Here is a 24,599-nt window from a genome sequence, read left to right on the forward strand (position 1 = left end):
AAGCATGAAAAGTCTTGTAATCTTTTCACTGGGCCATAGCCGCCATCCAACCAAGCCAAGAATGCTGAAAGTAGAAAAGCCGCATGCAGTGGTGGATAGAGCACAGGCCTGGGAGTCAGAGGGTCAGAGATTCTAATCCTGTCTCTGCCACTTGTCTCCTGTGTGACCTTGGGCAAGTCATTTCACTTCTCTGGGCTTCACTTCATTTCTTCACTGCATGGGACAGGGTCTTTGTCCAATTCGATTTGCCTATATCGACCCCAGAGCTTAGTAAGCCCTTAACAAATACCATCAATTTCATTCAACCTGATCGTCTTGCATCTAACCCAGTCCTTAGGACAGTGCCAGGAGAGGGAGAGTCTAAGCAGAGGATTTTTCTTTTAATATTGCAGTTTTGTAAAGTAGTGAATAAACTAAAGCAAAAAAATCAACCTTCTGGTTTCTCAAATATTTAAGGTAGATCTCTAACATTACCTCAAACAAGTTTGTGGAACTTACTTTTTGATTTATGCCCACGCTTGGATGCAGGAGACTTCTCCAATAAATAAGAAGAAGGACTATGAATCTCATATTGTGGCTGTAAATCCTAGCCACACGTAACATTTGGCGGGCTGCATGGGCTGAATACCAGAGGTATTTGCTTGTGATACATTTATCAATGTCTGAACCCCCTGGTGGAATTATGGCTTCAATTTTTTTCTTAAAAACATGGATCATTCAATGTTGCCCAGAACTATTTGTCCCTGACAAGTGTTTCATTATTCCAGAACCTCTGAAGAAGTTGAAGACCTATTTTGACTGTTCAGAATATGTTGCTACTGTGTCCCCTTTATCTCAATAGTATCAGTAAATTGCAACAAACATACACTTGGCATGTCCACAGATTGATGGCTTCTTTGTCCAGGCAAGGCTGAGAAGGAACAAAGTGGGCCAACTGAAAATTAGAAATAAATGAAAGTTACCAGGAATCAGGGCATCAACGTGGGCCCTCATTACCCAAAATGCAAGTTCGAACACTCATATTCATTTACTTCTAGGTACTGTGTTCTTAGAATGGAGCCTAGTATGTAGTGGTTCTTGACAAATAGTAAGCAACCAGTCTAGACAACTAGGAGATAAAACAGGCAAGAGTCATGAAATGGGATCCAGAGTGCTTTAGAAAAATTAGAAGAGCATAAAGGTGCTCATGGGAATAGTAGAGGAGCAAGTTATTCTGAAAATAGAATCTCTATATAAAACCTGTAAGTGCCTGAGGGCAAGGAATGTGTCTACAAACTGTGTTGTATTGTACTATTCTCCCAAGTGCTTAGCACAGTGCTCTGTTCACACGGAACACTAAATAAATACTGTTGATTGAGGCAGGGATTTTACACACAGTCTTTCCCACTAGAGAATCACTATACCCTGTAATTCTTCAGTGTGTCCTTGGGCAACCAATTTGTTACAAGCACACATTCACCCTTATTTTTTCATTCAACAAGTGACAACCTCTCATGGAAATGGTTTTCTAAAATTAGGTAGACCATAAATCTTGGTTTATCCAGGACAGCTCAGCATTTTGACAGCTGCCCAGATAATTTTAGAAAAACATGCAATATCTAAGAGTTGGGATTTCCCAAGATAAATTCTCAACCTACCTGCCAATCCCATCTGTTCTTGCTCACCCCAAGTGCTTAGGTTTCCAGGTGCAGCCCGGGCTGGAATCAGTTGGAGTCTCCCGACATTCTGGGATTTGCTGTATATCTGATTATGATGGAAGGTGCCTGAAAATCAACACTTCAACACCTTCCTATTCTACTTCAATGCCTATTTTCCTCTCATAGAGAGGAAAAGTGAGGACAGATATGTTCTGGTTTTAACCAAAAATAACATGGTTAGCAATGCTCAATGAACTCAGCACTCTCATGGGGTGAAACCTGGCCCTCAGGTTAAGGGGCCCCAGATTTGGTTTAGGACAATAATTTTGCATCGTCTGACTCTGACAAGTTGGCCACCCCTTGTGGCATTCTAAGATACTGCCCAATCCACCAAATCTAGATAAGGCTGTCACGCCCTTGCAGTGTCAGCAGGGATGGGGGAAGCACCAGAAACAGAATGCAGTCAACTTTACTAATATGCCACTCCTGCTGCCCCCAGAAATAAAAACAAATATGACAAACTGAAGGGGCAGGAGTGTCAGCCAGGGCAATGGGCCTAAGACCATTCTGCCAAATTCTACACAGCGCAACCCAGGCACGACATCTCTCAGTGACTTCTAAGGTAGCGTTTCTAAGTAACTTCTGAGGTAGCCTGCCTTGAGAAGGATTATCTGTCCAGAATAGAGTTCAGCGATCCACCAAGACCTCCCTCACTCTCAGGCTTGACATAGAATTCCATTTCAAAAAGTACACGATGTGAGTTCGTAGCTGAGTTGCTGATATTGAAATGGTCTTGGGATTCAGCAACTAATGGGATTTGATTTTCTTCAGCATCAATGCCCTCCCCAGTGATTCTCAAACTGTAAGCTTGCTGTGGGCAGGTAATGTGTCTACTGTATATTGTGCTTAGTATAGTTCTCTACACACAGTAAGTGCTCAAGAAATACAATCGACTGATTGATCAATCTTCAACCAGTGCAATGAATCAAAAGTATATCTTCTTCTTCTTCAAATGCTGTCGAATTGTTACCGACAATTTTTCCAGATTCCTGCTAGGCTTGCCTGACTCACAGAATGTGACTCCATGGACGCACCTCTTCAGAACATCCCATCTTCTGTTTTAAAGTGCTTCTGCTATGTGTTTCCATGGAGTTTTCGTGGAATAGATAAAGAAGTGGTTTACCTTTGCCTTCAAAGCCAAAGGATCGACAAAGTCAATTCATTTGAGTCTCCGCCGTTGTCTTTGATCAATGTTTTGAACAACTGATCATCCACCTTCGACTCTTCACCATAACACTGCTGCCCAGTGAATTGATTTTATCTTTTCCTTCGGCTTAGACCTTTCCACTGTGGGTAACCTTATAGGGCATAGCTTAAAGCTTCATCAGCGTAAGCAAAATCTCCTGCATGATAAAGCATCGATAAGCCCTAGTGAGAGTACAGTACACAGTCGCTAGACATTTTCCCTGCCCACAAGGAGTTTGCAGTCTAGAGCTAAAGTAGCTACAGCCTATTCATTCATTCAATAGTATTTATTGAGCGCTTACTATGTGCAGAGCACTGTACTAAGCGCTTGGGATGAACAAGTCGGCAACAGATAGAGACAGTCCCTGCCGTTTGACGGGCTCACGGTCTAATCGGGGGAGACGGACAGACGAGAACGATGGCGATAAATAGAGTCGAGGGGAAGAACATCTCGTAAAAACAATGGCAACTAAATAGAATCGAGGCGATGTACATTTCATTAACAAAATAAATAGGGTAACGAAAATATATACAGTCGAGCGGACGAGTACAGTGCTGTGGGGATGGGAAGGGAGAGGTGGAGGAGCAGAGGGAAAAGGGGAAAAAGAGGGTTTAGCTGCGGAGAGGTAAAGGGGGGATGGCAGAGGGAGTAGAGGGAGAAGAGGAGCTCAGTCTGGGAAGACCTCTTGGAGGAGGTGAGCTTGAAGTAGGGTTTTGAAGAGGGAAAGAGAATCAGCTTGGCGGAGGTGAGGAGGGATGGCGTTCCAGGACCGCGGGAGGACGCGGCCCGGGGGTCGACGGCGGGACGGGCGAGACCGAGGGACGGCGAGGAGGTGGGCGGCGGAGGAGCGGAGCGTGCGGGGTGGGCGGTGGAAAGAGAGAAGGGAGCAGAGGTAGGAAGGGGCAAGGTGTCGGAGAGCCTCGAAGCCTAGAGTGAGGAGTTTTTGTTTGGAGCGGAGGTCGATAGGCAACCACTGGAGTTGTTTAAGAAGGGGAGTGACGTGCCCAGATCGTTTCTGCGGGAAGATGAGCCGGGCAGCGGAGTGAAGAATAGACCGGAGCGGGGCGAGAGAGGAGGAAGGGAGGTCGGAGAGAAGGCTGACACGGTAGTCTAGCTGGGATATAACGAGAGCCCGTAACGGTAAGGTAGCCGTTTGGGTGGAGAGGAAAGGGCGGATCTTGGCGATATTGTAGAGGTGAAACCGGCGGGTCTCGGTAACGGATAGGATGTGTGGGGTGAACGAGAGGGACGGGTCAAGGATGACACCGAGATTGCGGGCCCGAGAGACGGGAAGGATGGTCGTGCCGTCCACGGTGATAGAGAAGTCTGGGAGAGGACCGGGTTTGGGAGGGAAGATGAGGATCTCGGTCTCGCTCATGTTGAGTTTTAGGCGGCGGGCCGACATCCAGGTGGAGACGTCCCGGAGGCGGGAGGAGATGCGAGCCTGAAGGGAGTGGGAGAGGACGGGGCGGAGATGTAGATCTGCGTGTCATCTGCGTAGAGATGGTAGTCAAAGCCGTGAGAGTGAATGAATTCACCGAGGGAGTGAGTGTAAATGGAGAACAGAAGAGGGCCGAGAACTGACCCTTGAGGAACTCCAACAGTTAAAGGATGGGAGGGGGAGGAGGCTCCGGCGAAGGAGACCGAGAATGATCGGCCAGAGAGGTGAGAGGAGAACCGGGAGAGGACAGAGTCCGTGAAGCCAAGGTGAGATGAGGTGTGGAGGAGGAGGGGATGGTCGACAGTGTCAAAGGCAGCAGAGAGGTCAAGGAGGATCAGAATGGAGTAGGAGCCATTGGATTTGGCAAGAAGGAGGTCACGGGTGACCTTAGAGAGAGCAGTCTCGGTAGAGCGGAGGGGACGGAAGCCAGATCGGAGGGGGTCTAGGAGAGAATGGGAGTTAAGGAATTCTAGGCATGGACTGTAGACGACTCGTTCTAGGATTTTGGAAAGGAAGGGTAGTAGGGAGGTAGGACGATAACTGGAGGGGGAAGTGGGGTCGAGAGCGGGTTTTTTTAGGATGGGGGAGACGTGGGCGTGTTTGAAGGCAGAGGGGAAGGAGCCCTTGGAGATTGAGTGATTAAAAATAGAAGTTAAGGAAGGTAGGAGGGCAGGGGCGATGGTTTTAAGAAGGTGAGAGGGAATGGGGTCCGAGGCGCAGGTGGAGGGGGTGGCGCTTGCGAGGAGGGAGGAGATCTCCTCTGAGGATACTGCAGGGAAGGATGGGAAAGTAGGGGAGGGGGTCGGTGGGGGGGGGAGGGGAGAGGCGGAGGGGTGACTTTGGGGAGCTCAGACCCGATCGTGTTGATTTTCATGAGGAAATAGGTGGCCAGATCATTGGGGGTGAGAGACGGGGGAGGGGGAGGAACAGGGGGCCTAAGGAGAGAGTTAAAGGTCCGGAACAATCGGCGGGGGTGACGGGCATGGGTGTCGATGAGGGAGGAGAAGAAGCTTTGCCTGGCGGAGGAGAGGGCAGAGTTAAGGCAGGAAAGGATAAATTTGAAGCCTAGTCTAGTGAGCTTCCAGAGGAATGCTAACTGCCAAACCTTCCCCCCTCCCCACCCCTGAGAGAGTAAGAAAAGACTCTATGAACATCTGTTCTGGAAAGGTTTTCCCCAACTCAAGTCAATCACTCGTTCAGGCTCAATGGCTGGGTCCTATCTGGGTTTAGGCCAAATCCCTATTCCAGGAAGTATATACAGGTGAATTTCAGCTGGGCCAAAAAATTATTGATAATATCCACAGCATTACAATCCAGACATGCCTTTCCCATTTAATGTCTTCTAAAAGTAATTCATGGAAAAAAAATGCACATAAAAACACCAAACATTTGAATTAATTTCGGCTCGATTTACAGCTCTCAAGAGAAGGATTTTCTGACTCAACATTCCTTTTTATATATTTGTTCGAGAAAATAAGACTTAGAAGTGGGAAGTGAAAACCTAAATTCTGCTTCCCTAGCCACATATTCCCGGTGTGAGTCTGAGCCACACACTCGGTGCCATCACAATCACAAATGGAGAAGCTTGTAAAGGAACGGTGTGTGGGTGGTGAGCTGACTCTTCATTGAAGAAAAAAACTTGATGGGCATTCACTCTCCTTTGTGGGTGTGCCTGTACCCACAAAACTTTCTCCAGAAGTCTGGGACTATGGGTAGCCACAGCCCAGGTGGAAGCCTAACACTTTCTATCATCCACATGGTTCTCTGGCCCCTTTCCCATCATATCGCCAGCCTTGTTTCGGGAAAGAGGAAAAGAAAAGGGATATGGAAAGCAGAAGCCCAAAACACTTTTAATGTCTGTTTTCCCCAGTAGACTGGAAACTCCTCATGGGCAGGAATCATGTCTACCACAGCTATCATACTCTCCCAAATACTTAGCATACTGCTCTGCCCACAGTAAGCACTCAATAAATACCATTGATGGATCATCAACCATCAGGGTGATCAGCAGGCATCAGGTTTTTTAGGGTGAGGAATAAATGTCATGTGTTCTTTTCCTCTTGGAAATGTCCAATCTTCATGACCTGGAGTTTCATTCACAGGCTCTTTCTAAGTGATTGGATTCTCAGGCCCACACTTTCCAAAATTAAATTTCTTCTTCACGCAGAGGTTACTAATTGCTCAGTTGAAGGCAAGTTTTCTCCTACGTGCCTGAAAATATTTGAAATACAGAATGGACTTCTTCCCTGGAATCCAAAAAGCAGGGCTTCTCTAGAACCCGAGTCTGCTGCCAGGAACGGTTTCAAAGTGGTGTTAGAATGAAAAAAGGGAAAGATGAGTGACTGGCTCCCTCATGGCCAATTTGACCAACGAGTTTTTTTAATTCTTTTTTAACTGAACAAATCCAGATTCCACCTTGAATTACATCTCCTCCCTTTACCATCTCTTCTCCTAAATATTCTCACTCGCTTTTGGCCCAACTAGTAAAGCCAGCAATCAGAGATTTCCATGAATGTATGGTACCTGTCAGACGGTCAACCTATTGAATATGTAAAACAATTTTTAGATCATCTCACCTATTCCACTTCAGCTTTAATTTAGGAGCTGAAGATGTGTAATTCTGTAACATTAAGAGAAAATACAGTTAACAGTTGGGGAAAAACAAGCCTCATGGGCAGGACCAGCCTGTGAGGAATAGTTTTAGATAGTAAACATGGAAAGTAGTCAATTGAACCAAAGAAGAAGGAATAAAAATAAACTAATGCAGCAGTAAGGTTCTCACTGATTATGACAAATTTCATTTCAAGTCCCTGTGCCCTTTTGAGGTCAAGGGGTCTCACTATACTATGACTCTAAATGAATTTACAAACCCAAATTTGTAACACCAAACCCCCATTCTGAAAATCTTTGTGAAGCAAAACCTAATAGCTTGAAAGAGCTGTAGCCATCAGGCAAAGGTACATTCTAGAACAAAATAACTAGAGGACCAGCTTTTTGAGTTTGGGAAACAGCACTTCTCTTCTGCTCTTCCCCTCTCCTCCTTAATTAATCCTCTAAACTCACCTACTCCCCTTATGACATCTCCATCCTTTCTGAGAGTTCTTATTTGAAGTAAATTTTTTTCTGAAGAGGAATTTCTCGATTGATTCAATGTGTAAATTTCTGAAATACTCCCAGCTGGAGGATGTACTGGGTTTAAAATCATCATTGTTCCTGTCAAATGTATTTTTAAAGAATGTAATGAGATTAGCAAAACTGCACGAGGCCATCCAAGAAGATGACTGGTTTGCCACAAGAAGATTGCTCCAAATCATAGAAAGGTGCCTCAAATTAAAAGTTTCCAAAAGTGTCCAAGGGTAGGGGAAAAGAGGAAGGGGAAGGGGGAACAAACAAAATTCTTGACAAAAATCATCATAAGGGAATTTTACTGGCCTTCCTGGAACTCTGGATTTACCATCTTAAACTTTATGCTTATAATTCTCCAGAAGATAAAAAATAATTAAATTATATAACAGATGTATAAACCCATTACTACATGACAGAAGGTGACTGATTAAAATGCACATATTTGCTGGCACATGTGAAATGTGTTATTTATGAGACCTTGAGGCACAATAAGAAAGGAAGCCACACTGAAACCTGAAAGGCTTTCATTTCTCCTTTCACAGAAGTGATAATCCCAGAGGCCCAATCGGTAATTAAAATAAACATTAACATTTGTAAGGGGTTTTGGGATTTTGCCTCAATTTTCCAAAGCAGTTCGACCCTGACATCTTTATGTGGATCATTTAAATAGCCAAGGAGACATATCCTTTGGCCCTATGGCACGGTGAAGAGTTTGAGATTGGAAATTGTCCTCATTTGCTTTAAGAAGAAGAATTATCATAATATCATTAGCATGTTTGTTAAGCACTTACTATGAGAAAGCACTGTAATAAGCACTGGAGTACACTGATTCAGGATCAACAGGTTGGATAGTGTCTTGTTCCACATGGGTCTCAAGTCCAAGTAGGAGGGAGAACAGATATCAAATCCTCATTTACAGATGGGGAAAGTGAAGCACAGAGAACTTAAGTGACATGCCGAAGCTCACCCAGGAGGAAAGTGGCAGGGTTGGGATTAGAAACTAGGCCAAGGGTATCTATTGAGCACTTAGCATGTACCGAGCACTTTACCAGGTGCTTGGGAGAGAATATAATGGAACTGGTACTCTATTAAAGAGCTCAGAGTCTAGATAAAGAGAGAGAGAGAGATAGTGAGAATGGAAATAAATTACCAACAGGGGATTGGAAGAGTATCACAAGGCCCATACATTTGTACTAGACCAAACGCTTCTCCTCAAACTTCCTTTGCCTCCTCCACCCTGACTGAGAATTGATCTCAGTTTCTCACTGATTGGCAAATTTCAACTGAAGTCCCTGTCCCCTTTATGAGATCAAGGTGTTGAGACACTCTGCCTCAAAATGAACTTTCAGAACACCATCCCCCAAGCTAAAAATGTTTGCTGAAGCAAAAGTGAGTAACTAGAAGAGGCCTGACCATCAGCCAAAGAAAAAGTCTAGAACAAAACAACTAGAGGAGCATCTTGATTTCAGGAAAACTTCACTTCCTTTCTGACCTTCTTCTCTCCTCAGTTCTACAAACACCAACTTCCTTCATGATATCTCCATCATTTCTGTAAATTCTCACTCTCTGTTCATGGGAAGCCCAGAAGACCTCTGTCTCCTTACATTTCACTCTTCTAACACCAATGTATTCACTGTATCCTGATCTTATCTATCTCACTGCTCACCCCTTGCCCGTGTCCTCCCAATGGTCTAGAACTTCCTCCCCTTTCATATCCAATGGACCATCGCTCTCCCCACTATTAATGTCTTAGTAGAAGCATAACTCCTCCAAGAGGCCTTCCCCAACTAAGATTCCTTCCCTCTCACCCTCTTCCTTCTGCCTCACCCTTGCACTTGGATTTGTACCCATTATTCACCCCCTCCCCGCCCCCACACAGCACATATGTACACAAAATTTATTTTAATGTGTGTCTCCTCCGTTAGACTGTAAACTCATTGTGGGCAGTGAGCATGTCTATCAAACCTGTTGTATTATGCTTTCCAAGGGCTTAGTACAGTGCTCTGTACACAATAAGCTTTCAGATACCACTGACTTGGATTACTTTACGTTTCGCACTGTCACATACGCAAGGTTTCACTGATGATTGCAAAAGAGAAGGAGCATGGCCTGGTGGATAGAGCACAGGAATAGAAGTCAGAAGGGCCTGGATTTGAATCCAGGTTCTTCCACTTATCTGCTGTGTGACCTAGGGCAAATCACTCAACTTCTCTGTGCCTCTGTTACCTCATCTCTATAATAGGGATTAAGACTGCGAGCCCACTGTGGGACAGAGATTGTGTCCAAACCTGATTTCCTTGTAGCCACCCTAGTGCTTGGTAAAGTGCCTGGCACACAGAAAGCACTTAAATGTCACAAATTGTTATTATTATTGTAATTATTACGACTATCACAGTAATATAGTATCAAACTTTTCCTTGAAACGCATGCATGAAAAGAGGCTCATTCAACAAACACTCACCTCTGCATAATCCTTAAACTCATTTTCAAATTTACGAGTGTGTTTAAGATTCTGTTAGCTTCATTAACGGACTGGGAAGAGTTAATATACTGCAGAAGAGAAATTGAGGGGTGGGAAACAAGAGGATTTTCTATCTGGACACAAAATGCGTTTCCTAAGAATCCATTTGGAGCACAATACTAGACAGTAAGCTCCTTGTGGGCAGGGATCCTGTCAATCAAATCTGTCCTATTGTACTCTCCCAAGAGCTTAATACACTGTAAGTGCTCAATAAATGCAACTGATTGTTACTAGCCCTTTTCCTAATGGCATCAGAGCCAAAGCGGGTAGATGAAAAAAAAAACTAAAGATAATAATCACGATATTTGTTAAGTGTTTACTATATGCCGGGCACTGCATTCACCGCTGGGATTGATACAAGCAAATCCAGTTGGACACAGTCCCTGTCCCACATGGGACTCACAGTCTCAATTCCCATTTTACCGATGAGGTAACTGAGGCCCAGGAAAGTGGAGTGACTTGCCCAAGGTCATACAGCAGACAAGTGGCAGAGCTGCGATTAGAACCCATGACCTTCTGACTCCCAGGCCTGTGTTCTTCGCCATACTGTGGGCAAAAAAATTAAAAATTAAAACAATAAATGGAGGTCGGGACTGTGAGATAAAGCTAAATGAGTCAAAATTGTTTCAGGCTGCCTGGCAAGGTTCAGGATTCCTCATTCTTAGCAATTTTGGAAAAAAAAAAATAAAAGATGGCCAACTGTTTCCTAAGACATTCACTTGGCTGGAGGCAGGGGGTGGACCAAATGGCCTTTCTTAGTCCCTTCCAGCTCTCTGATTCTGAGAGACTGGTTTCTCCAGTTGTCTAAGATGGCAGGAAGGCGGTCTTTATTGAGCACCCTTTTGGACTGTGTAGATGCTTTCGCATTATTCTCAACTACAGCCCTGACGTCAAATGCTGATAATGCAAAAGCATTACTCAGGGGTTTTACTTTTAAAATCTGGAAAGATCTATGTGTACTAATTCTGAGACCTTTTAGTTGCTGAGAATTTGAAATATTTTACTCTTTCTCCATTTTACAAATTATCCCAAGGGATATTAGCAAATATTTATTGAGGGCACAAAAACACCTTAAGGGCGTTGAAGTCAAGGTAAATTCATGGATGAAAAAGTGATTCATTCATTCATTCATTCAATAGTATTTATTGAGTGCTTACTATGCGCAGAGCACTGTCCTAAGCGCTTGGAACGTACAATTCGGCAACAGATAGAGACAGTCCCTGCGCAGTGACGGGCTCACAGTCTAAATGGGGGAGACAGTCAGCAAAGCAAAACAGAACAAAACAAAACAAGTAGTCTGGCGATTACCATTCTTCTTTTACATAAATTTGAGAGAAAGCATGGTTTATGGAAATAGAGATAATTATGGAACTCTTAGAAAGAGTAAAACCTAACATTTTAAAAAGTGACCCACCTTCAGTGAATACCACCCAAAGGGATAGCTTGGTAAAATATATATATATTTACTTCAAGTGATAAAAGAACAATGTCCCAACTAATCTCTTTAAAGGTTTTTAGGCATTCACTTGGCTTCCATCTCCTCGTTACCTCTTCTGACCTCAAAGTGCTTTGTTAGGCAACACAATTTCCATTCCTATGCTTTCTGTGTCACTCCATCCTACTCCAATGCTTCCCACAGGGCTTTCCCGTGACTTCTCATCTTTTTCTTACTCTCTCCCAAAGGTCACAGCAACACGTCTATTCCAAGTACCGCCTTGGGCTCCGTGACTTCAATACTGTCAGTAATCAGCTAGGCTGTTCAAACTAGGTTTATAACAGGGCAAACAAACACAAACACTTTAACCAGAAATAAAATGCGGCTTAAAATAGTGACTGGTGATGCCTTTGTTTGAGAAGTGTTTGCATCCTAGTGTTACCTGTTTTTCCACTTCGTTTTTTGCTAAATGAAAGGATCCTCCTGATTCCCTTGGTTGCTCTTGGTCAGATTCACAGTTTGCAGACTGCCTTATCTCTCTACCCAATCACCTTTCCACTTCCACATTTGCTACTTGAAAGCAATCGTACTGATACAGAAATGGTACTGAATGGTACCCCTACTGAAAGCTCACCTCCTCCAGGAGGCCTTCCCAGACTGAGCCTCCCCGCCTTTTCCTCTGCTCCTCGTCCCCTCCCTATCGCCTCAGCTCCTTCCCTCTGCTCTACCTCCTTCCCCACCCCACAGCACTTGTGAATATGGGTATATAGTCTATTTATTTCATTATTATATATATATCTATAATTATATTCATTTATATTGTTGTTATTGATGCCTATCTACTTGTTTTGTGGTCTGTCTCTCCCCTTCTAGACTGTGAGCCTGTTGTTGGGTAGGGACTGTCTCTATCTGCTGCCGAATTGTACTTAAGCTCTTAGTACAATGCTTAGCACACAATAAGCACTCAATAAATACAACTGAATTAATAAATGATAAATGAAAATGTGACTACCCACAACTTCCAGCACCATTTCATTTCTTTCTCTTTGTTCCCAAATCTTCTCTGAGGGAGTGAGATCATTTCTAATAGGCCTATGTCAGTCTGTCGTTTCTTCTGCAACTGTCTCCAACTGTCCAATGCTATGCATGTCATTGGAGATTTTATTTCATGGCAACTATTTTGTAATGCCTATTTTTTCCTCTATGTGTACAAGTGTGTTCCTTTTTGTTATGATCTCCAGTTTCTCTTTAAAAGGAAGAGTTTTCACCTAGAGAAACCTTATCAAGATGACACGAATGTTATAATAGTCAAAATTTTCCCTTTCAGTAGCATTCATTATTTGATTATTCCCTTTTGAAATGCAAATAGATGTCTTTTTGCCTCTTGTAACTGTGGGAAAACTAGATTTCTAATTTTATTTCATTATTTAGTCCATTTTTTTGATGGTGCTCCCAACTCCAAATTTAATTACCTATTAAGCAAACACTGATTATATGGTAGCCTGCTATGGAAGAGTATATTTTCTTTGAAAAAACAGTCATGCAAGTCCTTCAGTGTCAACGCAGTGTCTTTGTGATTTCTCTGTACTGCAGCTGAAGGTTCAATTATAGTTACCCAAGAGTCTCTGTCATGCTTTTATAAGTCAATCTATTATTGCCATATCGTTAATTAACTTAGAAAACACTTGCCTGTAGAATTTAATTCTCCTTTATAAAAGAGGAACCTTTCTCTTTACACTCCTTACCTGTGTGTCAAAATACCTTTGTTCCAAACCCCAGCCAATTTCTACTTGAAACAGAGGAGTATTCACTTCCTAGAGGTACAGGAACAACAGAATTTCAAATTGGTTGTTATACTTCATTCCATGATATTGTATGCTAAATTATATTTTGGAGCTATGAAAGAGTTGGAAGTAAAGCTACCATAAGAAGAAAAGAGTTTTTGCAGTATTTGCTCAAGATGGCCATCTTGAGAATTTTTGCTTGCAGTGAGGATCCCACAATTGTGGTCTATTTATGTTTAATTGGAGAGAGATCAGTATTAAAATAGCATGGCATTCACGGGATGACAAGGAAAAAGGTTTTTCCTTCACTATTCTTCCTGCAAAGTGTGAATTAACTTCAGGATAATCAGAGGTGACAAACAGCATTTTCCAGGGGAAGAAAAAACCAGAGTTTCTTCTCATGACTAAATCAGCTTGTGACAACATATTAGCAGAGATACTTAATGAGCAGGATAGTAACTGTGACTGATTTTTATTTTCTCTATCTATAACCAGTTACATTTCTTTTCCTCCACCTCTAATATCCTCCTTCCTCTTTAGACACCTCGCAGTAGATGCACAAATAACACTCAAGTGGAAATCTCACAACAGCACAAGAGCATGGCTAATTGAATCTGCCTTTTAAGAACAAAATCTCTCATTTACATGTCTCAGTTAATGTGGAACTAGTAGAAAATGTATTATAATGAACACTTTCTTGTTTTTTTAGTAAATTGCAAAATTCAGATAATTGTCAAAAATCTTACAAAAGTCCAAATACTTGAAAATCAAAGTAAAATAAGTAAAATAGGAGGTCAAAAACACACTAAAATTTCTTTCACAAAGTCATGTTCAGACCCGTTCTGAACATGTATATAATATAATGTATATATTATATGTACTATTTATATGTACATATATATTATATGTATTATTATATGTATATGTATATATATTAACATGTATATAATATATAAATGTATTATAATAAACATTTTCTTGTTTTTTTAGTAAATTGCAAAATTCAGATAATTGTCAAAAATCTTACAAAAGTACAAATAGTTGAAAATCAAAGTAAAATAAGTAAAATAGCAGGTCAAAAACACACTAAACTTTCTTTCAAAAAGTCATGTTCAGACCCGGCTCGGTCACTTGTCAGCTGTGTGACTTTGGGCAAGTCACTTAACTTCTCTGTGCCTCAGTTACCTCATCTGTAAAATGGGGATGCAGACTGTAAGCCCCACGTGGGACAACCTGATTCCCCGTGTCTACCCCAGAGCTTAGAACAGTGCTCAGCACATAGTAAGCGCTTAACAAATACCAACATTATTATTATTAAATATGGTATATAGTGTAAAATGAGGAACACACTATGCCCAGTCTTCTAACCTTGCATCTACTGTTTATACCACAGTAAGCACTTTAATGCCAAAATCAACGTGCTTTTGAGGAGTCAAAATATTGGGCCATAAAAATTGTCCTTTTAAAGGCAGAGGTTGCCTTAGGTATTTCTGATTTTAACACTTATTTTGAAGTTTTTAAAGGGTTATATGGATGTCAACACGCTAACCACGGACTTCATCGTGCCTGGCGCCATTTCCCTTTGCCTCTCTACTGAGGTTAAGAATTTAATGCATTTTTATTGAGCTGTGCAAAATTCTGATTATATCTATGAAAAGATGCTTTGATGCTAGAAGAAAGTTATTAGCCTCCCCTTTATATTGGCAGAAAGCTATGCACTTTCTTCCTATCCAGACAAGCCCCCGATGAATGAGGAAATTGTTTTGACTTACTCAAAAAGAAAAAATAAGGATGTTGGTATAGATTTGATTTTATAATTATCCATTTTTAATATGGTCACGCATAAATCATTTCTTTTCAACTGGATCTGACTGAATGACAATTACCTTCCTCTGCCTCTAGAATTATGTCTTCGCTGTATCGAATGAATCACTCACTATAGCATGTTTTAAGAATAAGAAAGTGGAAAAAAAGATGGTTGCTCAAATATAGTTTCGTTATGCACTTCAATTCACTGGAAGAATTTCCAGCAACATGTCCCCTTGATAAGTAACATCAGAATACACAAAATAATAAAATGGAATTATTATATTCCAAATCTACCTTGAACAGAATTTTGGTTAAAATATTCATACTTGCTATCTTTATAAAAATAAATCTCCTCTTTTGGCTTTTTTTTTGTCGGGGGAGGAATGGATGGAATTAGTCAGGGAATGTGTCTACCAATTCTGTTGTATTGTTCTCTCTCAGTTGTTCAATTCAGTGTTCTGCACACAGTAAGTACTCAAATACCACCGATTTATTGATTGATTTTGGCTTGAACATAGTCATTCAGAAAGACTGGTGAAGCAAGAAGGGTCTAACAGTCTAAGTAACATGGAAGGTTGAAAATGTTCAAGCATGAGCTTGTGCAAAATAGATTCACACGGTTGAAGATCACTCAGATCCAACACACGCAAGTCACCAGTCCACCAAGATATATTTCAAAATAATGGAATGTGTGGTACATTTGTGGTACAATTCTGTTGTCCTGTTCTCTCTCAGGTGTTCAATACAGTGTTCTGCACACAGTAGGCACTCAAATATCATTGATTTATTGATCGATTTAGGCTTGAACATAGTCATTCAGAATGACTGGTGAAGGAAGAAGGGTTCATAACAATCTAAGTATCATGGAAGGTTGAAAATGTTCAAGCATGAGCATGTGCAAAATGGATTCACAAGCTTGAAGAACACTCAGATACAACACATGCAAGTCACCAGTCCACCAAGATATATTTTAAAATAATGGAATGTGTGGTAGGATTCATTCAATTCAATCAATCGAATATACTGAGCACTTACCGTGTGCAGAGCACTGCACTGTTTGGAAGACTACAATATAACAATGAACCAACACATTCCCTCCTCACAAGGAGTGTACAGTCTAGAGGAAATGGTTTCCCAAACAAATTGCCATATTACAAAGCTGTGAGACTTAGAGAAAACTGACTAAATCTGAAAAGACACCTGACATTCTTGTCAGGGAGAAATGTGCAGTTAACTCAACATCAATTGTATGTAATAAGTGCTCACTGTACAAAGCACTAGGGAAAGTCATACACCAAAGAGTTGGTAGACACATTCCCTGTCCGCAATGAGCTTACAGTCTAGATGGGGAGAAATACATTAATATAAATAAATACTTGGATAATACACAATTTATTTTGAATTGCTTCCTACTTATTCCAGCCATGGCTGCCTTAAAATATTTCTTAAAGAAAAAATCTGATATACTGATATACTTTACTATTCAGTACTTGATCTCGAAAGTGAAGCAACTTAACACAGTGAATGTTTGTAAAATATGAAGAAATATAATTAAGTCAACAGAAGTGTGGGTTAGGTGTCAAGAATATGTAGACAACAAGTTGACACAAGCCCTAATGAAAACATATGGTCCCAGTTTTAATTCCTTTTCTTCTGTCATGAGAAAGATAATGCACCACAGAGAATTATTACAATATGATAATAAAGATGAAATCCAATCACAAACCCAGTTTTCAAACACTTCTGAAATATGACGGTGGTGTTTGAGAATTGAAATGACCCAAGATACTTCCCCAAACTACAAAGGAAATGAAATTACGCACCATTTATTTTTCTAATTTAAAACATGTACATATATAATGTACGTATATTTGATTCCAGCTTCCTTTAGATAGGCACAAGCAATCTGTGTATATTTCATCAAAATTAGGACTGAGTTAATATTGAAAACAATAATCCAAAGAAGGTTGTCACTGGAAAACTAGCTTTTTTTTTTTTTACAGTATCTGCTGCAAAAGAGAAATGACGGTATTTCTTAAAGGTAGCTGAAATAGGACTAAATGAGTCTGCTAAATATTATTCTCATATATTGTTCCAAAGACTGCGCTAAGTGTTAGAGTAGATACAAGACAGGCACGTATATCTCACATGGGGCTCACAGTGTATGAGGTACGGATAGCAGATACAGAATCTTCGTTTTACAAATTAGGAAAGAAAGGCACAGAGAAGGCACCCACCCCTCCCCTGATGACCTTGATTTTGTTAAATCAAAATCATTAATTGTGAATTTCTGAAAATCTCCCCCTTCCTATCCCCAACTCCCTCTCACCCTAAGGGCACATTCTCCTTGGCGTCTAGAAGAAAGAGTACAGGCCTGGGAGTCAGAAAACCTGGATTCTATTCCCATGTCTGCTCCTTGGCTGCTTGGGCAAATCACTTCATTCATTCATTCATTTATTTAATCGTACTTATTGAGCACTTACTGTGTGCAGAGCACTGTACTAAGTGCTGGAAAAGTACAATACAGCAATAGAAACAGTCCCTACCCACAGCGGGCTTACAGTCTCGAGGTGGGGAGACAGACATCAAAGCAAGTAAACTGGCATCAATAGAAATGAATAGAAATATAGATATATACATATATACAAAGTGCTGTGGGGAGGAGATTGGGGGGAAGAGCAAAGGGAGTGAGTAGAGATGATGCAGAAGGGTAGGAGAGCTGAGGAAAAGGGGGTTTAGTCTGGGAAAGCTTCTTGGAGGAGGTGAGCTCTCAGTAGGGCTTTGAAGGGGGGAAGTGTGCTAGTTTGGCAGATGTGAGGAGGGAGGGCGTTCCAGGCCAGAGGTAGGACGTGGGCCAGGGCTCGATGGCGGAACAGACAAGAATGAGGCACAGTGAGAAGGTTTGCACCAGAGGAGTGCAGTGTGCAGGCTGGGATGTAGAAGAGAAGAGAGGTGAGGTAGGAATAGGCAAGGTGATGGAGAGCTTTAAAGCTTAACTTCTCTGTGCCTCAGTTTCCTCATCTGTAAAATGAGGATTCAATACCTGTTCTCCCACTTTAATCGTGAGCTCCACATGGGAGAGGGATTGAGTCTGACTTGAATCTCGGATATGCCCCGGTGCTTAATAAGTACTCAATTTTTAATGGCATTAGTTTAGCAATTATTATGTGCCAAGCATCGTACTGAGCACTGGGTTAGATTCTAGACTGTGAGCAGGTTGTTGAGTAGGGATTGTCTCTATCTGTTGTCAAATTGTACTTTCCAAGTGCTTAGTACAGTGCTCTGCACACAGTAAATGCTCAATAAATGCAATTGAAAGAATGAATACAATATAATCTTCACCCCAGACCAACCAGTAGTAAATGTATTAATAGCATTTATTAAGTGCCCATCTGGGAATTGCACTTTATTAAGTACTGGGGAAATACAAAATAAAGAAACCAGACACCCTCTACGCACAAGGGGCTTACAACCTAACGAGAGAGAGCAGTGTGGTCTGGTGGAAAGAGCACGGGCTTCAGAGTTTGAGAACCCGGCTTCTAATCCTGCCTCTGCCCCTTGTCTTCTGGGTGACCTTGGGATAGTCACTTTATTTCTCTATGCTTCAGTTACCTCATCTGTAAAATGGAGATTAAATCTGTGAGCCCCACAGGCCACATGATTAGCTTGTAGCCTGATTTCACCTTCAGATCCTTCCTCTTCTTGCCTTTCATCTTCTACTTCTCAATACAACATAAACAAAAATGTGGAACTAGTCTGAGGCACTAGATTAAGCCCAAGTTCCCAATCAATTAATGGTATTCATTGGGTGCTTAGTGTATGCAAAACACTGTTCTAAGCACTTGGGAGAGCACAATACAATAGAGTGGGTAGTCAGATTTGCAGCCTTTTGTGGTATGAAAAATTGGGTAATGGAATACTAGAGATGTGTGTATGGTACCTCAAGCGATGAGGGCCTTCAGCTCCCTGCTTTAGTCCTCTGATTAAAACATCTGGGACAGGTATTGTCCATTCTTAATTCTTTAAGAATTCTGGAGATGGCTCATCATCTTATGCTAGTATACACCGGGTTTGATCACCCCCACAGCCCAAAAAGATGATCTCTAAGGGATTCCACTTCAAACAACTGTATCTAATAATAATAATGATAATGTTGGCATTTGTTAAGCGCTTATTATGTGCCAAACACTGTTCGAAGGACTGGGGTAGATACAAGGTAATCAGGTTGTCCCCTTCAGGGCACGCAGTCTTCAGCCCCATTTTACAGATGAGGTCACTGAGGCACAGAGAAGTGAAGTGACTTGCCCAAGGTCACACCGCTGACAAGTGGCAGAGCCAGGATTTGAACCCATGACCCCAGACTCCCAAGCCCATGCTCTTTCCACTAAACCATGCTGCTTTTCAGTATTTCCTGAGTATCTACTGTGGACAGGGCATCCTGATATTAGGCACCTCTAGACTGTGAGCCGGTTATTAGGTAGGGACTGTCTCTATCTGTTGCCAAATTATATTCCAAGTGCTTAGTATAGTGCTCTGCACACAGTAAGCGCTCAATAAATACGATTGAATGAATGAATGAAGCACTTGGGAGAGTTTACCAGAAACAAAGTCAGGGCCCTTGCCCTGAAGGTGCTTTTACAATCTAATGGAGAAACATAAATTATTTAATAGGACAAGGAGAAATACCAAGAATATCTACACTTTCATACACACTAGATAATAGCAGGCCCCTCTCAGGGTCACTTTTGGAGAGTTTCCAGTCCTCTACCAGTCTCTACTATGGGAGGGAGAGTCAAGCAGGGGCCTGTCCATTCCATTCCTAGCTTGGACAGTGGCTAGTGAGTGGAAGGCCATCTGCTACAAATCAAAACTCACCAGTGCTGGGCAGCAGCGGCGTGGGAGAGAGTCAAGGGCGGATACTCAAGTTTACGGTGTGGAAGGAGGCAAAGGTAAACTACTTCTGTAGTTTTACCAAGAAAACTCTACGGATCCGCTACCAGAATGATTGCAGGTGGAGAGCGGGGCGTTCTGGAGAAGATGTGTCCGTAATGTCGCAGCAAGTCGGAAACAACTCGAAAGCATAAGACAAGATAGTAGTGGAAGTATGTCAGGATGAAACACCTGAACTAGTAATTGAATACATGTAAATTTGTGAAGTTCTTTTCAGAAGAAATTGAAAATGATATAGAGTGTCTCTTTCTTCTTCATTAAGTGCTTCTTCATTAAGTGCTCACTATATATCAAGTACTGCACTCACTTCTGGGGTAGATACAAGATAATTACCCCCCTCTGGGGGCTCACGGTCTAAGTAGGAGGGAGAAAAAGTATCGATTCGCTACTTCGCACATGAGGTAACTGAGATAACCTGGACTCGTCCAAGGACCCACAGCAAGCAAATAAAACAGCGTTGGAATTAGATAACCCAGGTCCTCTGACTCACAGAGCCATGCTCTTCCCACTAGACCACACTGCCTAAAACCCTTGACCCACTGTCTGTTGTGGATATTAATCCTGTCTTCTCTGCGGGGTTGTTCAGCTGTGTCCACTATCCTCTCTGACATTCCATATGCTCTAAATTTGGTAACATTATAAGAAATAATTTCTCCCTTTGTATAAAAAAAGAGCCGTAGAGGTAGGGACACGACTTTATAAATTTCATGGTGTGATCAAAGCCCGCGTCGCTTAGATCTCTTAAACCACTGTGAAAATGGCTTTTCAGCTGCTCTTTCAATTAGATGAAAATATCTGGTCCATTTATTCCTGGATCAGCTAGTTTGACTATTTAAGGCCCATAAGGCAAAAGTCCCCAGTGAGAGTCTCAGTAAATCATTGAAAGTGCTGGATGTCATATCTTCAGGGTGCTTGGTTTCCCCCTTAAGTTTCTCCTTAAACCCTGAATTCTCCCTGGCTTGAAAAATACGCCCATGCTTTTCTCCCTGCTGTGACACTATGCCATATGTACAGTCGTTTCTTTGGAGAAACAACAATAATATAGTCAAACGTCCAACACGTGAATCACTGAAGAATGGTAAATCGTTCTACTGAAGAAATGTGCTTTTGTTATCTAGAGAAGAAACCATACTTATGGGACATTTTTTAAGGGAAAGTTAACATCCGTTACCATTACTGTCACCGCTAGGACATAAAAGTAACATACTTCTCTATAATTTTTCGACCCTTTCAAAACCAAACCCATTAGAAACCAAAGCAAGAAATGGAGCTGAACACTCGTTAGGATGAAGTAGCTCTGTTGACTCTTTCATATTCCAAAAGGCAACATTGCCAATTTAAAGTGGCATAATGTAGGCGGACAGAAAATTTATATTTTTAATGAAACTTCTGCAGGAATCATTGATTTGTACAATGAATCTACAGTCTAGGTGTCATTTCCCATAAATACCTTGTGGAGGACTAGATATTACCAGCAAAGAACCCTCTGTTCCCTAGCACTATCTTTGGTTGCTAAGATGTGATAAACGGCCATACCAGGCCGAATGCCCTGTGTCTCTGCCAACTTGCCAATCATCTTTCCAGTGAGTAACTTACCCAGGCAAAAGTGTACGTCAAACTTCCCTTCTCTCAAGAATCCAGTAGCGGGCACGTTGTTCGAAAAGCCGAAGCCATCGTGCTGAAACTGAACTGCTTACTTTGATGAAGAAAATCTCCAAAAGTGGATTTTCGGCCAACCCGTGACCCAGCTGTACTGACTCAACTCAGCATCTAAGTGTGAGCTCTGAAACCGAAACCGCGTTGTGAGTCTTGTGTTCGATTACTCTAAGGAGCTGATTTAAGGCCATCCAAAGGTGCACTGAGTGGGAGGCAGGGATATAGAGTCTCCGGGAGGCCGTGAAGGTAGATGGGAACTTTTTGGTTATGGGGATATGTCAGTATTGGGGAGGAGGGACCCAGGTGGAAGCATCAGACCTGAACCGAATAATCGGCATAATTACGTTACTAATTGAGCAGAAGTAAATTGTAGGAGGTCTAAACGGAGTTGCAATCAGTTGATAATAGTTAAGCACCTTCTGAGTGTGATCCACTATACTGTGCACTTGGGAGAGTACAATGTTGTTACCAGACATAATCTTCACCCACTTCCAGGTGTCATACAATAATAATAATTATACTTATGATATTTGTTAAGCAGTTACTATGTGCCAAGCACTGTCCAGTACCCTGGGGTAGTCAGGGTTATCACTTTGGACACATGGAGTTCACAGTCGAGGTAGGAGGGAGTGGGATTTAATCCATATTTTAAAGATGAGGAAACTGAGGCAGGAAGAAGTGGAGTTACTTGCCCAAGGTCACACAGTAGACAAGTGGCAGAGCTGGGATTAGAATCCATGTACTTCTGACTCCCAGGCCCGTGCGCTATCCACTCTGCTTCTCAGCGTGTAGGTGGAAGATGATTGACTGGTTAGGAAGAGGTTGAGGATTAATCAGATAATCAATGAATGGTATTTATGGAATGCTTTCTGTGTGCAGATCTCAGGGTCAACACTAACCCTTACCCAGCAAGCCCACTATATTCATTCTGCCTTCTGTTCTGTTGACCAACTCTCTGTCCATAGAAGTCTTCATAGGTTCAAAGATTACTATTGGCTAACTCTTCTATCACTCAATCAATCGCATTCATTGAGCGCTCGCTGTGTGCAGAGTACTATACTGAGTGCTTGGATGAGTACTGTTATATTAACAGCGTGGCTAGAGAAGCAGCGTGGCTCAGTGGAAAGAGCCCAGGCTTGGGAGTCAGAGGTCAGGGGTTCGTATCCCGACTCTGCCCCTTGTCAGCTGCGTGACTGTGGGCAAGTCACTTCACTTCTCTGTGCCTCAGTTCCCTCATCTGTAAAATGGGGATGAAGACTGTGAGCCTCACGTGGGACAACCTCATTCCCCTGTATCTACCCCAGCGCCTAGAACAGTGCTCCGCACGTAGTAAGCGCTTAACAAATGCCAATATTATTAACACAGATTTGTTATACTATATATATAATATTAACAGAGTTGATAGACATGTTTCACACACATTTCACTACAGCACAAAATCTTGAAGGATGGCAACAAAAATGATCAAGCCATATATAAAAATCTATTAAACTTCTGGAGGTAAGGGAGATTTAGACCATTAGCTACCCAGGAACGTGAACATGTGACTAAGTTAGAGAAGTGACGTGACCTAGTGAAAAGAGCATCGGCCTGGGAGTCGGAGGACCTGGGTTCCAATCCTGGCTCGGCCAACTGCTAGCTGTGTGACCTTGGGCAAGTCGCTTAACTTCCTTTAAACTGTAAGTTCATTATGTGCATAGAATGGGTCTGCCAATTCTGTTGTATTGTACTCTCCCAACTGCTCAGCACAGTGCTCTGCACGTAGTAAGCCCTTAATGAATATGATTTCTCGATTGAGTCTTTGTGCCTCAGTTACCTCATCTGTAAAATGGGGATTATATCCTCTTCCCTCCGATTCAGACTGTGAGTCCAATGTGGGACAGGGACTGGGTTCAACTTGATTAACTTTTATCTACCCCGGCTCTTAGAAGAGAGTTTGACCCAAGAGGCATTTAACGAATACCATAAAAAAAAAAGTCCTGCATCCTATCCCTAGAATACCCATCAGCAGCCAACATGATCTTCTTCCTGAAATAAATACATGCCAAGAATCCCTAGTATTCCAGATTCACACAAACCTCATGCCAAAGAGGAAAGGCAAAATATACTGCGTCTTGTAAGAATATTGCTTTTTCATCAGATTCCACAGGCCTAGGGGACATGGAACTGTGTGTGTTTGTGTTGGTTTCTTCCCCTCTGATCAGACCTCAAGCGCTTGCCCTTTTCTCAGTCTTGGTCGGATACACAGAATGCACAACAGTGGAGCATGGTGATTGGCTTTTCTTAGTGCATGCTATTGATGTTTTACCAGCAGTGGTTAACAATGGCCACTCTGCAAACGAAGGTCAGCAACACATTTCAGTATGACCCTTGGGCTATTAAAAAAAAAAAAACTCTTGTTCAATAACAAATCATCTCAACCACAGATTGAGGACTGGGGAAATTGAAGCCATTTCTTAATCAGAGTCCAGCTACCTGCCACCAGGAACAGCTGGGCAATCAACTTTGAGTCATAACTATCTTCGATAAGCAGCAAGTCTCCAGCCAAGTAAATAATTATGGAATCAAATGGAACATCAGTTCCTGTCCAAGATTTAATCTGGCAACACGGTTCTTTGCAAAATAAAGCTATTAGCAGCTAGCGTTACATTCCACGTAAGGAACACTCTTCGAGTTGTTGCAGGACATAAATATGTTTCCATTAACATAAACATAGACTTTTTTCCCTAATAGGTTTTTAGAAAGAACCTCCTTAGAAACAGCTGAATTAATCAAAAAGGAAACCTCACTCTGCCCTACCCCAGTACCTGTAAGAAATATTCATTTCATATCACCAACTGGCTGCAAACAGATATATAATGCCTCGACACTAACAGAAGTTTAATCTTATTATTGCCACCTCTGGAAAATTGCTAGTGCTGCTTGAGCATAAATTAAGCCATAGACATTTGAATCATGGAGAAGCTGGCAATCATAGTGCAGACGTTTGATGAC

General features: G+C 42.0%; 1 non-coding gene across 1 annotated transcript; it reads left to right on the forward strand.

Moving 5' to 3' along the window:
- The first annotated feature begins 19,726 nt into the window (after positions 1-19,726).
- On the forward strand, positions 19,727-19,864 carry LOC114815810. Its single transcript, XR_003763611.1, has one exon. It is a non-coding gene; the product is annotated as a small nucleolar RNA SNORA7 (small nucleolar RNA).
- Positions 19,865-24,599: the final 4,735 nt, after the last annotated feature.

This window comes from Ornithorhynchus anatinus, chromosome 12 (genome assembly GCF_004115215.2).
Source record: "Ornithorhynchus anatinus isolate Pmale09 chromosome 12, mOrnAna1.pri.v4, whole genome shotgun sequence".
NCBI lineage: Eukaryota > Metazoa > Chordata > Mammalia > Monotremata > Ornithorhynchidae > Ornithorhynchus > Ornithorhynchus anatinus.